Source organism: Perna viridis, chromosome 11, assembly GCF_037379345.1.
Source record: "Perna viridis isolate PV_CMFRI_1.1 ecotype Kerala chromosome 11, ASM3737934v1, whole genome shotgun sequence".
NCBI lineage: Eukaryota > Metazoa > Mollusca > Bivalvia > Mytilida > Mytilidae > Perna > Perna viridis.
Genome location: NC_142455.1, coordinates 22,949,722 through 22,963,408, shown reverse-complemented (window position 1 = coordinate 22,963,408; position 13,687 = coordinate 22,949,722). Strand labels below are relative to the sequence as shown.

The following is a 13,687-nucleotide window of genomic DNA, read 5'->3' as shown; positions in this document are numbered from 1 at the left end:
ACTATTTGATATGAATAACTGTTTACCTCTTGTGTCTATTTTTTTTTCTTCAGAAATTGTATGCACACATACACTCCCTGCCATATGCAAGCCACCAGTATTGCCTACCACACGCGTCAGACTTACGTGTATACATTATCACGACGTTTCCGCATTACTTAACACGAAGTTACTTTGCTGTTCGGCTGTTACGTTTAGGATTTTCGCTCCACAGAAATTCTTCAAAAATGGATTGCTGAATCCATTGATTCAACGTGCAAATTTTCAGTATTTTGTACAAAACACTGCTTGTAGTAAAAGCGATTTAAGTATATCAATTTTATCATAATTAGTGAAATCTTTTTGCAATTCAACGTTTGTCATTATGATAAAGTACAATTTTCATCACGATACATTTTTGTTTGTCGTGTTACGGTCATCCCTTACCGCATGTTACGGTCATCCTTAGAAAAAGAAGATTCTTCGTTACTGTCATCCCGCCGATAATTTTACCATGTAATTTTTCATTAATCATACATTTTACCCGTATGCTTCCCGCTTAAAATATCAAGCATTGATGAATGACTCACTATTTATCATATTTATTTTTTTGAATAACTTTAACAGACAACTTTATTAACGAAAAATATTCTGACCCGAATTGCCGTTACGGTCATCCCCTTTTCCTCTATGATGATAGGAACGCTCACATATTCCCGTTGGATAAGACATGCGCGATATACAAAACATAACTGTACATTATTAACAAGATTAAGTACTATTTGCATGAGAACAATAAGTTCTTTCTCTGATAATTGGTGTTTTACGTGATGTTCATAAACTATTTTAATAATGTATTTTTACATACTGAGCAATATGATCGATGCATTAAGGAAGTGATTGTTTTAAGTGTAAGTGTTTGTAAGAATCAGGCAAAATGGGAAAAATCAGAAGCTTGCATGTAAAAACTCCACCGGACTGACATTGTAATATCACCCAAGGATACTTTTTCTGTTTTAAAAGACCTTTATTTTATCTAGCTTTGCGCAGAAATTTTTCAATAGAATCTTAGATAAACGAGATTTATTTGACAGAATTATCTGCCCTTGAAATGTTCATTTTCAGTGCATGGTCCAGTATGTTATGGCAAATCTTGTCTGTTTTACTTGATTCTGATGATGCAAATAGCCAAATTACAATATCAAAAGGAGGATTTTTCCCTATCATGTTTCACCTACTGCCTGATTCTTACAGGGATTCACACTTAACATTTATCGCACGCAGATTTAGTGTATCTGAGTATTAACATGATTTTGCGCGCTTACAATTGAGTATTTGTGAGGTGTTAAAACTTGTCATTGCCCGTAAATATCTGTGAAGTAGCTGAAATTTGGTATTTGTATCGTTTTGTTTTATTTTTACTAAAAAATACAGTTTTTGAACATTGATCCCGTGATCACTTTTTTCACATTTATTGTTTAGGTTAATGAAAACTAAATGATATGCTGCGAAAGTCTTCATATTATCAGGCTCTCATGAAAACCTTGGTTGATTGACAGATGAAATAACAAGGTATATGTATCTATTCTACGTCTTGAAACTCGTGAATGGTTACATTTACTCTGATATCTCTTTGTATTCTCAACTATATCGTTTACAGAATGGCAGGTAAGCTCTGTTCATTTTTTTTTGGGTATATTTCATATATTAAATACACATGTTATTGAAAGAGCTATCCTCATTATACACAATAACTGTTGTACTTTACAGTCGGTTTCTAATATCATATCAATCTTTTGAGTTCTTCATTTACTTCATTTACTTTTGTTTCTGTGTACATACTATTTTTTGTTATTTTATGGTTTTTTTTATTTAATTTTTTGTGTCTGTTTTCGCTGTCTGGCCTTTGTCCGTGGATTACATTATTTTGATTTTTGCTTTAAACTTAAGTTTCCTTGATTTCTGTTCTACAAAAATGACAGCTGACCTCCCACTAAAGGTGGAGATGCTTATTCAAATTATCATAGAAACTACTTTAAAAACGGTATTTTATTACAAAATGAACATAATGATTTTGACTCGGAGAAAATCTTAAAAACAGGAAATCGAACGGATTGAAAGAGGTATGACAAGTACAATTATATTAAATAAATGAGTTTGTTTACGTTTGTTTATGTTGTCTATGGCTTGTTATGTTGTGTTGAGTATCACCAATTTCAAATTAATGACATGAACGTCAAATGATGGTGTTAGCACATGCATGTAAGGTGAAAAAGTATTTTATAATCTTAAGCCTGAAAAATAAATCAAAATTAAACGATGGATGATCTCCCTTGACGGTAAATGCCGCATGATTGTTTAGTCATGTCTCAGTCATTAACATCTGAATTAGTTCGGTTATTTTGTGGATATATGTACCAGAATAATGAGTCAACAACAAACAAATGATGTTTGAAGCTGTCGATTAAGTTTTTAACTTCTTAAGAAGAACTCGTGAAAAATCTGAAAAATGCGATACACCCAAAAAAAACAAAAAAAAAACGCTACATTTTTTATTTTTGTAATTAAGTTGTTTTATAGGTCTATATTATGAAATGTGAATGTTATATCAAAATGAAAAAACAAACAAACAAACAAACAAACAAACAAAAAAACAACAATATTTGGTCAACATCTCCCTTAATTTTGAAATCTACGGTGCATTCTGTATAATCATTCTCTCCTTAAACACGGGTTGTATGAAAAACTGAATGTTAATTTCTGTTTACTATGGTAATTCAAACAAAATATCAAAAGTGAAGATATGTAGGCTTTTTACCCATGAATCACATTTTGCATGATGTTTAGCTCGGTATCAGTTGAGTGATTATTTGTTCATTATCTACATTTCTGAACACCGACAGTTGAGTGCGCCCTTAATAATGTATTACATTCTGTCAAACTTTGCGATGTATTATGTGAATATCCTTCGGAACATGTAAGAAAAAATGTCGCCGTTCATCCAAACCCTCACCAAATTTAGCTTAAATTCGTATAAAACCATTGCAAAAGAAACTTTTTTGTGAACTCGACCTTAATTAAAAAATTCCCTTTTTTTAAACAAGATATATTCATAAACTAAATTGTTCAGTCAGTACTCCCTATTTACAGACGATGACGTTCAGCGTTTGGCTAAAGAAGTCAAAACAATTATTATTGATGATCTCAGTAAAAGAGAATAAAGTTAATGTTATCTAGCTATGCTACAGCGCCCTTGTACATTGAGATTAATAAATTACAATTTGAAAACTATCCCCTAAGATATATCATTGAGGTATCTAGATGATTTAGGTCAACATAGCCGAAAAGATGAATAGAAATCAGTCGGGTTCGTCAGAATAAAGACGGAGATACAAAATAAAATGTATGCCAAGTACAAGCCATACTCTTTGAACGAGTTACTGATAATTCGTTCGCCATTGGAAACTGTTTTGGAAATGTAATGTCTCACTCTTCACAAATGATGTATCTAAACTATCTACTTCGGTCTCTGTCGAGTTCTCCTCAGAGTCAGATGATGATAGTTTCCTTCTCGGTTTCGACAAACCCCCATCTTATAGGAAGAAATATGCTCTTACACTTCTTTTATGATAAAAAATTTTCATGTGTATTCGGAAATAACTTTTGAAGCTGTTAATTATAGTCCCAGATCGGACTGATACTTCTCAAGAGACAACGGAATTACATGATGTTCATCTCCATTGGTAAGTGTCGTGCAATGGTAGGACTGTTTCTCATGACGGCCACACAAAGAACAAAACGTAAGAGTCTTGTAGTTGAAGATATAATTTTTGCTTACCTGGTTATCATTTGGTGTTCTACTTTTGCTTTTCATAGTTCGTGTAATGTTTCGGCTTAGACTTGTACTCACTATAACTACTATGTCCTGTTACAATATCCATCAGTGGCAGATCCAATGGGCGGGCGCAGTACGGGGTCCTCCTTAGAAAAAAATTGTTAAATCACGAAAACCACTCACGTCGTAGTCCTCACCGGTGATCTTGTGAAGAATTTTTTTACCCCCCCCCCCCTCCCACACACACACACATTTTGGTTGTCAATCTGGTTATATTGAGTGAAATCCTAGAACCATTTCTGATTTATCGGAAGTAATATTCTGCTAGGTTTTCGAAATGATTGGTAGAACAGAAGGGGTAGCAGTGTTTTAAAAAGCTATATACTGTATTTCATTTATTGTTATAAAATGTTCTTTTCTAAACTAAAATTGTTTACACTAAAACCAAACAGTTGAATTTATTGTTAATACATTGTCTGTTTGATGTTTTTGTTTTCTTTTGTTTTGTGGTTGTTGCTGTCCTTTTTTATTTTGTTTTTGGGTTTCTTTGTTTTTAGTTTTTGTGTTTTTGCTGTTTTTTTTCAACTTATGATGAAAAATTTTGTTTGGCATCCATGACGGACGTTGATTTTCTTACTTAAATGTAACGTTTTGTTTTACGGTGACGGTGGCTTCAAAATGTATACTTTTAATAGTTACTGCAGTAATTTATGTAGCACACATCAAACAATTGTTAAAAAACCAACAGCATAATGCATATAACTTTTTTATTCCTTTCCTGAGTGATGATTTGTTGTCATTGGTAAAGCATCTCGGTTTTATAAGCTGGTAAGAGAAACAAAAATTCATAATTAAGGAAATGATATTGTATGCACAATTACTGCGAAAAAAGACGATCAACACTCATTAGATTTGGTACTTTAAAACATTTAGATAAAATGAATATGTAGTTTCAAGACCATTGGTATCTGCCAAAGATATCACTCCAATAATAAAACTTAAGAAGTTACCCCTCACAATTGATATTTAAGGATAGAATTTGTTATAGACTCAACCTATGACGCGCAATTAACAACAAGAGGGCCGGTTAATGTTTATATGTATTTCATTTCCATATTTTTTACATACAGAATATAAATACAGAAGATCCACCTAATTTTAAGTTAAAATGAAAAAGTCAGTTATTCCAGACTGACACGGCACAACCACTTTTCCTTTCATTTTTTTTAAATCTCAGAATAGAAAAATACTCTTAACTTCCTCGCTGCTCTATAATTGAGTCAGTATATATTTTTTTAAATATCGTTCTAAACATGGATTCCTATCAAAATATCATAAACAGTGATACATGTTTACCAAACTCTAAATAATTCGAAAATCTGTCTAAAACAGACACATTTTAAGTAGCACTCCAGCTAAGAATCATGCAAAATGTGATACATGGTTGGAAAGCCTACATATTTTTATTTTTGATATTTTGTTTAAAATGCTTTAGTAAACAGAAATTAGCATTTGGTTTTTCATATAACCCGTGCTCATACGAGAAATTGTATAGAATGCACTGTAGAATTCGAAAGTAAGGGAGATAACTCAATAAATGGTGCTCAAATACAATAGAATCTACTGTATTTCCAATGTCGATTATCTCCTAAGAGCAGGCAGATTTGAATGAATAATTACACATTTCATAATATAGACCCATAAAACAGCTTAATTACAAAAATAAAGATATGTAGCCTTTTTTGGGGTGTATCACATTTTTCAGATTTTGCATGATTCTTACAAAGACAGCTACTTAAAGTGTCTTCATAGTAATTCAAATATTTAACGGCCTTTGTAAACTGATCACAATCGAACAATATAATAACTATTTAAAATGATTACATAATACTTCTATGATACTAAACACAAAGTTTTTTCCTTTTTCGAATGCATTTCATGTCAAAATATAATGACAGCCGTCACCCATTTTAGAATTCAGACTTAGTGAGATAGATTTTTTATTTGTCTAACCGAATGGCATATTTTGACATTTTCATTCATTTGTTGAAAAAGAAAATGTGAAAATTTTACACGGAACGAATTAAATTTGTCTGAACTTGCTCTCGATAAAAAAAAAACGACCCATCTTGTCGACCTTTCATGATACCACAAGACATTTTTTTTTGACATGACAAACACAAACAATAAATGTTAACTTACCGTAACGTGCTTTATCGGTGCCCATGGGACAACAGGTGTTCGTCTATTAATCGCGATTCATCTTCTGAAATAAAGTAGACCTTAAATTAATTAACTATTGCTCACCAACTTTTCGTCTAGCCTTACTGCATACCTATAAATAGACTAGGAAAACACTATTGTATTTGATTCATTCATTATGTGGTAAAAATTTGCACTTTAGGAGGTAGGCCTAGGTTAAGGGACGTTACTCTTACAGATCATTGGAACGTTTGTGTTAAGTATTTTTCATCGATCTAATCTAAGCATCAAAGTAACTTGTGTTTATTTCATTCTATTTCAAATGAAAGCTTGATAACCTTTGACGAAATTAAATATGATGTAAACATATCACTGATTTCAAGCGTTATGTTCCTTACCCCAGGACTACCTCCTTAAAAGTTGCTTAACGCTCAAGCTCCCGGGATTATCACGTATATGTAGCTGGAACATTTCTTGTGTAAAATTAGAGCGAGGCTATACTGAAATAATCTTGTCCCTTCCTCATACTTTTCTGTAACAGATTTCATAGCTTTTACTGGAGGGAATGCTCAAATGTTTGGTATATTGCTTTCGCATGATGACCTGCACAACGTCTTCCCCTTTCAGACTCACCTTCGACCCAATTACTGATCGATTAAGTATTTATTTTAGTGCAAAATGAACATATTTGTAACAGATTTACAAGCTTATACTTGAGGTAATGTTTAGATATATTTGGTATGTAGCTTTTTCCATGATGTACCGTGTCTCCCGTTTTCTATCTCCTGTTTAGCGATCGGCTTAGTATTCTTTCGGGTGATGCATAATGAAAATTTTCGCCACAGACTTTCTTGCATCTACTTTATAGGTGCTTTTATATTTGGTATGTTGCTATTGCATGATGACTTATACCATATCCCCCCCCTTTTCAGGTTTGCCACTCATCTACTCAATTTTTTTCCGTATTTAGGTCATGTGCAACGGAAATTGTACTTGCTTTGCCAAGAGCGAAAGCAAGGATAGGAGTTGGGTCACTCTGTCCGTCCATAATATTTCAGCTTGTCATCTCAACTCCATATATCGTGCATATTTTAAGGAGGTTTTGATCCTCTTATTTTTAAGGAAGTTTTGCTCCTTTGAAGTTAGGTAATTGCCGTTAATCATCAACTTGTCATTACAACCCCTCTAAAACTCCCCAACATAATTTCATAAAACTCCATATGTAGCAAGAATACCATATTTAGGTGTGCATATTATAACCAATCGGTGTTGGTCTATGTTGTTAGTAAAAAGTTTGTTTCGATTGTTTATCACTCGAGAGGCAGAGATTTCACACTAAGACTTTACGGTACTTTTGAATAATTTAATATTTTCGGCCAAACGATAACTTAATCACAACAACGATACAACGGACGTTTATTTATACGGTTCATATTCACTCAGTAATATCTAAACTCCCTCCTATTTAAGGCGCCCTCATCTTAACACTTCAATAATTTTGTCCAATGTGACTGTTTTGATAGTTGAACTGTTCACAATTGTAGGCACGTTGGTTTGTATCTTTTTGGGTATTATGCTGTTCTTGGTAATGCCTGACCAAATTGTTCAGTTTGTAAACAGTTTCGTCGTCCTTTTCCTTTTCAGCTTTCTTACGAATTATATGTATCTTTCTTCTTCTTGTGGTTTTCTAATATAATGTGGTTTACATCAAGCATATGCGGAGACATTTGTTTGAAAACACCGATTTCCATTTGAAGCTGATAATTAGCAGCACTAAGTTCGTTCAATCGTTTCGAAATTGGCATTTGCAGCTTTCTCAAGTTGTTCTGTTAAATTTTTGGTACTCACGTGACTCATTTCTTTTTCGTTGTTGTATTCAGCTGCTTGCTCTTTCAAAAATTGTATTTGTGAGCCTTTTTCCTTTAAAGTCGTCATGATCTCATTAATTTTGAATTTCTTTGAATTGACTTAATCTCCTTATAGGGCAGAAATAAAGAATCAATTTCTTATATTAGCGAAGGGTAATTATCTAATCTCCTGTAGCCCTTTTCACAAAAAAAAAAAATCGTAGAGTAAAATTAGTCGTAAGTTGTGACGTCACAATACTTAACTCTTTTATGACATCATAACTTACGACTAATTTTACACTTACGATTTTTTTGTGAAAAGGACTCCTGTTTCTGTTGTCTATGAAGTATCTCACACAGACATTTTGGTTCTCGTTGATAGATTAGTTTTATCATGTTCTGTCATACTTCTTTTGAATGATTATTTCTCATAATTTTGGCAAAACACATGCGTGCAAAATGTCCCGACTTAAACAATTTCTGAAGTTTTATACACAAATACCTTGATGGTAAAGTTCACATTTGCAATTTGTGATTTTTATTTAGTTATGCTATAGTCTGCTAAATTATTCTGACGATATTAAAATATTAAAACTTTATGGTTTTGAGTATGGATTTCCCAAAGTGACTATTTCCCTACATAGTGACAAATCGGACGGTTATAAAATTATCAAGAAATTCTAATTCTCCTATTTTAACGGGAGTTATGCACTATTTAAAGGAGAAGACCATGTTATTGTGCAAGTCATAAATATCGAAACTAATCTTTTAAATGTTCATGAAAATTAAATTGAAACAAAATTGTTTCCTTTTCTTAACTAATTAATCGCGATTTAAAATTGGGCAATTTGAATTTCTTGCGTCTATGGGCACCACCATGATCGGTTGAGCTGTGACATCACGAAGTTGGTTTGTAAAGTGAAAGTAAATATGTAATTGATTACGATTTACGAAGAAATCTTAAATTTGGAACTTTTCTCCTATAATTTCAACCCATAGTAAACAGAAGAAGAGAATGAGGCACAACATGTAAGCAAATGTTAGACAACATTGACGAACATTGGGATTTGCTGACAGAAGACTAAGGTGTGTCATAGGTAAATCTACTTCCAAAGAATGTTCGTGTTTCCGATCAAAAACTTTTAAAATATTCTTTTATCATTCGTGCAATCGTAAGCTTTATACAAGACAACATGTTTTGGTGATTAGATAAACGGTATCGTAGAAATATTAACGGAATATTCTTTGTTTTCACATTATATGCAGTACTTGTAATAGTACCAAACCGACTTAGTGACGTCACGAGCCTATCGGAAGCTATCGGTTAAAATCAAGAAAGTCTGCTGATGATCTTTCTTCAGAAATGAGAGCTCTGCAAGATTGCTATTTACATATATTTCAAATATTTCGAACTTTGCGTACCCTTGAGTATTTTGTAAAAGCATATTTTGCATTAAAAGTTGTTTATTTTTGGTTACATGGGTATGAATTATCATAAGAAGCGAACTTAATAGAAAGGTGATCGTTCCCTTTGACTTAGAAATTTACCGTAAATCTTCACGTGTCTGCCTGCCATCGCCTCTTCTCGTAAACTACTTAACTGAAAATTCCTGAAATTTTGTAGGTAGCAAGAACGTAGTTGTGCATATTAACATGGTATTTCATTTGCCTTTTTTTTAAATTATGTTCCTTAGTTCTGTATATCTGTCTGTAAACATTTTTCTATCGCATTTTTCTCAGCAACTATAAATCACAGCTGCAGTGCGACGCAGGTCAAGACATCGATTGGTATAGATTGTTGTAAATGATTCCTCAGCTTCTATTGGAGGCATTTCTTAGATACTTGGTGCATTTTGTATATTGCTTTTAAATGGTGACTTAAACTGTGCTTTCGCTTTCCAATTTTGTGGCCCTTCTACTTACTGTTTACCGTTGATGGTTGAGTAGGGGTATTCTTATGACGACGAAACATTCAACATCTTGTAGATTTAAAAGTTTGCTTGGTGTGACTTTATTCTCTTAGATTTCATTATCATTGAAATTCAATTTCCCTCCTCGAAACAACGATGCGCCCTCAAATGGTGCGCATAAAATAGGTCTTGGCAAGTCATGAACAATAGCACCCTAAGAATGCCAAACGGTTTCTGAATCTGCCATATGCCGTACAGGTTCTGAATTTAGGATTGACGTTGGAGTAGGTAGTCACGTAATATAGTGTACTGATGGTATCACTCAATTATAGTTCCTCGTAACATGAAAGTGAAATCACACCCAAAAAAAACCAACAAAAGCATGCCTCAGTAGAAATAACAATATAAATAAATGATTTGAGTAAATGAGAGTCATCATAAGACATCCTTTATTTAAAGAACACATTTTAAAGATTAAATGTGGTTTTATAGATTCTTCTTCAGTCTCGAGGTGATTACAATATTTGTCCACTCGAGATAAGTAAAATTTAGATTTCAAACCACGAGCTTTAGTGAGTTCGTAAAATTTGACTATCGAGGGTGGAGCTATCTTGTAATCCCTGAGAGAATTTGAGGAAAATGTTTTTTCTCATGTGTTCAAGGGCGAAAAAAAACTCAGGAGAAAAAAAACACAAGGCCAAATTTTCCTAACATGATAGGCGTCATCTATTTGTTGCGTCACTCATAATCACATACTGCTACATTACAATTTGTTGATGCATTACTAACCAATTAGGGTTAATCAAAACTTAAACAGTCGAAAGTCAATAATTATTTACTGACCAAAAACATGAGTAACAAATAAAGAATTCTGACCAAATTCAAAACACTTTCTCTGTCTGTCAGGGGAATTCTGTTACCACGTTATGTTGACCGCCTTATTGTAAGCGATCGATTGTTTTAATCACTCGCTCGTGTGGTATGGATGTGGCAGTAAACTGGGCGAAATATATGGGTCACATGTTACATGTCTTATGACCATATGATATGTTTTAATTTGTGGAATCCTTGTAATGTTTGACACACAACAACAAACTATTGACCAGTAATCGGTACATTGTATCAATAGAAATCGCTTAAAATGATGGTACAATCGTTGCCAGATAATGACAATATGGAGCGCTTGTGAATACTTCACTGTTGAGACCACGGATGAAATATATAGTGAAAAACTGATTCGAAATTTGCACACAGATATGTTAGAGAGATTCCGAATCACGATTTACTGTAGTGTTAGAATACAGCACAGGAGTTGCTCCTCAACTATATTCAGCCCGAATTGGAGAAAGATTTTGCATACTCTATGACACGTCGAAGATGCCCGAAAACCATATTAGAAAAACTTAAGCTTGTCGAACCAATCAAAATCAATTTACATTATATCGATTCGGGTAGCTAGATCAATAATAATATTTCAAACAATTGTAAATCAAAAGCGTGTGTGTGGGTGTGTGTGTGTTTAAGTACCAGTCTTTATAAAAATCAGACAGGAGGTGATTCATGCATGTCAAAACCCCACCGAATTCAGTTTTATTTCTTGTTCAGAAATATACAGATCGTACATGAAATTGGCCCATTGCAAGTTATTGTTCCTAATTTGGTTTGTTTTGGTTGATTTTAGTGGAATATGAATGTATGCTTTTCTCAAAAGTGCAAATCTGAATAAGGAAATGATTATTGTAATATAAAAATATAGCATATATAGACTAAAAAAGCATTGTTTGTTTGATGGGTTTTTCTACACCATGAGTCACTTTACCATTGGCACTGTCAAAACTGTATATGGACTACCTAATAAGAATTAGTCGAATGCTGTTCATTCAAAATTATTGCTAAAAGTGTTTACCGATAATTGCGAAACATGCGAGCCGACTGACTTAAAGTCGCATAATTGACTTGTGTATATTACTATCACGGGGCCTTTTTCTGTTAAAAAAACTAGCTATAATTAGAATAGCATTTTAAAATTAAATGACAGAACCGCAATACTGTAAATTTAATGTATTAATTTTCGCGTATTCTGTCAAGTCAACATATTCGGAACTCAAGGTATCAATATAATGTTTACTATAATTATTTTACCTGCACTGTCAGTATGATCCAAGCAGATATTACCAAAGATCGGGGGATGTCCCGAAGGACAAAGCGCATTTCCAATGTAGTGGTGGATGACTATGATATGTGACTCCTTCATTTCACGTCTTCCTCTTGAAGGAGGGACTTTAAGAAAATAATAAAGAAGTAAATTATCGAAATGTAGAGTTAATGTTTAAAATTGTCACACTGACACAAGAAAGCATTGAAGAAGGAACATTTAAACACATGATATCATATTTTTTTTCGAGAAAAAAAGACGAAGCCGAATGTTTTAGATGGGTTAAAACTAAAAAAAAAAACTGTATTCAGTCTGATAGAGAAGAAAATAATACATGATCCATTAATACAATGTAGATAGATTTGATGTATATATATAAAGGCACTGACCTGGCACGCTGCTGACAAAAGACAGGCTCACCAATAACAAAACAAGATATTCAAAGGACGCCATTTTCTTTTAGGATGGGTTTACAGTGGTCTTTGGCTTTATGTTGCCTCATATTAAAAACTATTTGTAAGTCCTTTATTTTAGCAAAAAGTACTTTGTTGTGGGATTAATTACGTCACATAATCCTAAAGACGGGTCAACCCTTTTCATGTCATGACGACGTTACTTCTGCTGGATTGAACAGCAATATCAGACAGTGGTTTATTTTTAAGTTTTTGATACGGCTATGTCGCAAATAAACCTATAGTGATTGATTGATTGATTGGTAACTGATCAACAGCCATTGTTGACATCTCATAGATAGATCAACCGAGTTTCTTAGTAAGTGCCTCTGTTGCAACTTATATGGACAATAATTTATTTTTCAATATGAATAAATATAACAAAAACATACAGTCTGAATAATTACAAAATCCCTTTTTCATTTTCTGTTTTTTTTTTTTTATTGGTATTATAACATTAAAAGATATGCATCACATCAATTTATTTGCAAATCGTAATCATTTTGTCATTCTTTGTAACAGTTGCAGTTTTGCTAAAATTATCATTTTTTTTTTTTTTTTTTATTTTGTTGTTTACATTCCTTCACATTCTCCGTGCAAGTTCAAACTTAAATACCGATTTATTTACGATAATTCTTCTCGCATAATGGTATGACGGGATCAATAAACGTTTTTTTTTCAAATCTTGAAATACAATCTATGATACCGCATAAAGATAGAGTAATAGAAACTCAGTAGGATAAACTAGAATCAAGTCCGAATTGTAATACAAGTAGATTGAAAATACCACCAATTACCCTATCACAACTGAGTCCGTTAATCAACTTGTATACATGTAGTTGTAGACCAGACAATCGTAGTTCGTATACAATAAACGGACCCAAAAAGGTGCAGATGACCCCTCCTCCTTTCATTTTAAATGCTAATTTTGAAAAGTGTCAGTTTTTTTTTGTAAGAATCTGGCAGTGGGTGAAACATGGTATGGAAAACCATTTGGAAAGTTTAACTGGACTATTCACACCATCAGAATCAAGAAAAAAAGACAAGATTTTCCATATCATTTTGGTAAATTGAGTTATAAATCCATGGATATGCACTGAAAATGAATATTTCAAAGGGTATATGACTATGTCAAAAACCTAATTTTTCTAACATTTTATTGAAAAATTTCTAAGCAAACCAAAGATACAGAGACCACATTATGGTCTTTTTCAAAAAGAGGAAGCACCCTTGGGTGTAATTATATTGTCAGATGGGTGGGGTTTCGACGAGCATGTTTCTGATTTTTCTCATTTTGCCTGTTTTTT

The 13,687-nt window shown here is 33.0% G+C and overlaps 1 long non-coding RNA gene across 1 annotated transcript; it reads right to left on the bottom strand.

Moving 5' to 3' along the window:
• Positions 1-4,077: 4,077 nt before the first annotated feature.
• LOC148603406 (uncharacterized) lies at positions 4,078-13,270 on the bottom strand. Its single transcript, XR_015916310.1, has 4 exons — positions 12,318-13,270; positions 11,916-12,053; positions 6,017-6,080; positions 4,078-4,639 (listed from the first exon to the last, which is right to left on the bottom strand). It is a non-coding gene; the product is annotated as an uncharacterized LOC148603406 (long non-coding RNA).
• Between the last annotated feature and the right edge of the window lie 417 nt (positions 13,271-13,687).